We start from the raw sequence: 4,630 nt of genomic DNA, 5'->3' as shown, positions 1-4,630 counted from the left end.
GTGAAAACCTGTACGTTTAACACAGCGCCAAACACTGTCAATTCCTGTCTTGACTCTTGAGTGATTTTGCAGAGCAACTGGTTGATCGGGTCGAGCTTATTATGGGGTTCTAGGAATTGTGTCCAGTAATAAATTTCCTAACGGAACCATACAAGATTTTTACGGTGAAAAAAATAGACCTACTATGAACCAAAACAAAAACATACATAAAATAAATAGTTGACGGATTATGTTATGCATGTAAGCCTTGAATAATTTTTCTTATTGAAGCCAATCCTTTTCCATCATATGGAATGGACGATGGTACGATAATTGATCAGATCTTGGCCTAAGAAAATCGGTCCTTGTTGACCTAAGTGGGAGGGGCAAAGAAGAAATCAACGGTACCCACTCAAGTTAGGTTCGTTTTAGTTGCAATTTTGTTTGTTAGCCAACCTATCACATGACCACTAGGCCACTTAGTTCATCTCGACTCGATCCCACATTGGCCTAAACAACTAGACCAACTCAATGATAACAAGAGATAATGAGTTTATCTAAATCGTTCTACCAAAGTGATTGAACATACCATGCTAGCTAGTAAGAAAGTGGTAGATCAATAGTCGAACTTAGCCGGCGCTCAATGCTTGCACGGCGTGGCCTGCCTCCGGTGCTCCTAATTAGTTGGCTAGTTGGTGTAGGCGTAGTGCTGGTCGTTGGAAACGTGTTGTGTTTGCTCCAGTTGTTGCCATTGTGTTGTTCTACCTAGCACCTTGTATCTTCTTTCCGCTTTGCTTTGCTTTGCATTCATTTCCTTTGTAATGTGACGCCTCTGTAATCCTGGCTGGTTGATGGCTCTGTTGATTCAAATCCGGGCTAGGTTCGCGCTCTTCTCGGACTCGGCCGGCACCTTTTATCTAAAAAAAACTTAGCCGGAAAGCCCTTACTAGCATTAAAGACAATGTCAAACAACATTCATTTCACACAATATTCCCCAAGCAAAGTTGCATGAATGCATGATGATTCACAGTAGAAAGTTCTACATGAAAGGTTGCCACTTTTATTACCCAACAAGTAAAGGAAATAAGTGAGGTTCTATAGAAAAGACTGCTGCTCTACCCTATACAAGTAAATTCTACAAACATGGCAGGCACCAGCCCCTGTTCGGCTGGTGGTTCGGGTTCCAGCCACCAACCGGGACTAGAGCGCCTCGCTCCTGGCGCAACCCCTTTAGTCCCGATTGGTGTCTAGAACCGGGACTAAAGGCCAGTCTTCAGTCCCGGTTCTAGACGTCAACCGGGATTAAAAAAAAGTGCCTATATATATATATATATAAAATGTTGTCAGTGTCTTAGAATAATCTCATACATAATCAAGATTCATGTGTGTCGATTTATAAAATGGGTGCAATTAACCTCCAAGTTCCTCGTTGCACTGTAATGAAACAAAAGCACCGAAAATTAAACCCATCAAAGATTGACACCCTGAAGAGGATCAGATTTCACCTCTTTGCAAATGGAAATAAATCTAACTGGAAATTGGTACTAACCTTCCCGCAAAAAAAAGGAAATTGGTACTCCCTCTGTAACTAATATAAGAGCGTTTAGATTACTAAAATAGTGATCTAAACACTCTTATATTAGTTTATGGAGGGAGTACTAACCAAGCATTGCTCCGAACAGCATCAAACAAGAAAAATTAAACTACCGTGTATTCAGATAAATAATCAATGTTACTCATGCAATCGGCTGAAGATATAATAGCTGGAGTCTAACTACCTGAGTTTGCTTCTAAAAATTGTGTGGAAAAGAAAACAATTAAAGAAATGTAGTGTTCTCAGCTGTCACCTAGAAGTACATGGGACTGAAATATGGTGATAACATCAGTTCCATGGTTCAATTGGTTATATGGTGTAAGCCTGAAGAAACAATATGGCATTCACATTACTCCGACTAGAATCACGACTAATATCAATATTCATACTCTCCCAACCTGACTTAAAAAACAGTAACAGAACCAGAACTTCCAAAAGCATTGCATATCTAATACAAATCAGAACATTCAGAAGTCCATGGCTGTACAACCTTATAAACCGTGTATTTTAGTTGAGGGAAGTATCATTAGTTGGCCTAGCTTTGAGTAGCTGCAAATAGAGTTTTTTCCATGAAAATTGATCTTCTTCTACAAGTAATTGACAAAGCATTGTAAAAACTCATGACTCACTTATGTCAAATCGAGCTATTACTAGTGGTGCCAACTAAGCTAGTGATGAAGTGATTCCTGAAATAGGAGTATGCAAGAACAATAACTGAAATAGTTTTCCAACATAAAGCAACTCCCTATTTTTTTCGAGAAAACGCAAAAGAGTTTACGTTTCATTTCATTGAATAGGAAGAGAACAGCAGTACAGGTACAACCTCCCAAGAGGAGGGACACACGCACACACATCATCGTCCTCACCAAACGAGCAGGCGAGGAGGTGCTACCAACTACAGACTGCAACTACGAAAGGTCTAGCCTTGTCCAGCCTCCAACCATGAACGGCGAGGTAACTAGACTCAGAGCCTCAAGGCCGCGTCACAGCCGTTGCCAGGCGCCTCCAAAGAAGACCGCATCTCCAGGGCTGTCCAGGCCAACGTACCTTCCACCCATAAGTGCCTAAGAGACGGCAAATGGATGGCAGGACCCAACCAGGACTAGTGAAGCCATCGTCTTGGACATGCCGGCACCGGCGTACATAGCGCCCCGGACGCCCACGCTCTATGCCGAAGCCCTCATCACAGCATCGCATTACCAGCAAGCCTCGCCGGAAGACCGAGGAGGCCACCATCTCCAGCTGCCGCATCGGGGACTCCAAGTGCGACCCAAACAATGCCTTCAAGAAAGGAATGGCGCTGAGACGCCACCGCTGCCTTGTCCAATGAACTGGACCAAGGGTTTCCCCCGGTGCTCGAGGAGAGGGTCAGTCCGGGCCATGACAGCGCCTCCATGGAGGTTACGGCACCCTCAGTTGTCGCCGTTGTCAGCGCAGGCCATCGCCGCTCAGGGATTTCGCCCCGGCCCAAGACCAGAACCCCAAATACCGTCGCAGCAGAGCAGACAGGAGACGGGGAAGCAGACCGCCGGAGAGGAGCATCAGCACCGAGAGGGATACCACGTGTCATCACCATCGATGTAGGGAAGCACCGGCCAGCGCAGAGCAGCAGCCGCCAGATGGCTGCCAAACAAGGCCAGCCACCGCAGGGGGTCGCGTCGAGCAGGGGTAGTGGCTCCGTCGCGGGGACCTGCCACCTGCACCTTGCTGCCGCCGACCATGGCCGCTGCCGCGGTGACCCGCAGCCTCCGCCACCTGGATCCGCCGGGGCACAGCCAAGCAGCCGCAGCCACACCCCCAAAGGGTCACGCCGCGCCGCCCGCGTGCTCGCCACGCCAGGTCCAGAGGCCCGACCCTCTGGATCTGGGGCCGCCGTTGTGAAACCCTAGGTCCGGAGCATCACGGCTCCGTCAGCCTCGTCGAGCCCCACGATCGAGGGGGGAGGCAGCCTGGGAGCGAAGTCCCGCCGCCGCCGGATCCGCCAGGGCTTTGTCCGGCGGGGAGCACCGGCGGCGGCAGGGAAAGGGGGGAGGAGGAGGGGAGGGAGCGCTCGAGGCTGCGTCGCCTCCCGTGTCGCCCGTGGGAAGGGCGACGCGGGGGAGAGGGGGGCGGCTGATCAAAGCTACTCCCTATGAATGTCTTTCAAGAATGAACGTTTTAACTTAATATCTCTAGTTGCAGAAACATTTGAAGTAGATGAAAGAACGATATATGTGCACCGGAATTAAATTGGATTTGGCTTCTGGTCAAGCTGTCGATGCCTACATCATGCTTCCTAGCTCTGAATCTCGATTTCAGAATGGTGAGTTTCCTCTTACATTATTAAATTCGATACAGTAACAGATTCATCTCTTTGTTCTAATCCTCACTTCCATATATATATTTCAAAAGGACACTCCGGCTGACTCCATTACCATTAATAATGAAACAAAAGTAGTTCAACAAAGAATGCAGGGCACCTGAATCTATCCATCAAGATGAATGCGAGAAAACAAATTACTACTAGTCAGACCCAGGCGCCATGCATGAAGGGTCAAAAACAGTGGTTTATAATGTTTGCCTAAAAGCGAAAATACAAAGGTGAACATGAGTGCGCGCGCACCCACATGAATAGTAAATTCATAAAAAATACTAGAAAAATTTAAAAAATTCTGAAATTTTGCCGTATGAACCTTAGACGATCATCCTACTCACGTGTGAAGTTTCATGATATATTTACACCTGTGGTATTCTTAATGAAGAAAATACAAATGCGACCATACTATTCATTAAACAGTGTTTTTTAATATAGCTTCGATTACCTTCGATTTTGTCATTTTTGCCAAGATTATCACGGATGTGATTTCTTCGTGAAACTTCATATGCGAGTATACCGGTTGACTATGTATATTAAAAAAATAAATTCAGATTTTTTTGATTTTTGCTAGCATTTTTTGAATTGGCTATTCATAAAGGGTGTGCGCGCACCCATGTTCACCAAATCCGCGTCCGCCTAAAAGAAACTACTAGACAGGAGACTTGAATCTACGGTATGTGTTTATAATGTTCGCCAAATTT

General features: G+C 46.0%; 1 pseudogene; it reads left to right on the top strand.

Moving 5' to 3' along the window:
- The first annotated feature begins 2,744 nt into the window (after positions 1-2,744).
- On the top strand, positions 2,745-3,689 carry LOC123056722 (uncharacterized; annotated as a pseudogene).
- Positions 3,690-4,630: the final 941 nt, after the last annotated feature.

Source organism: Triticum aestivum, chromosome 3A, assembly GCF_018294505.1.
Source record: "Triticum aestivum cultivar Chinese Spring chromosome 3A, IWGSC CS RefSeq v2.1, whole genome shotgun sequence".
Taxonomy (NCBI): Eukaryota; Viridiplantae; Streptophyta; class Magnoliopsida; order Poales; family Poaceae; genus Triticum; species Triticum aestivum.
This window is presented reverse-complemented; position numbering and strand designations above follow the sequence as displayed.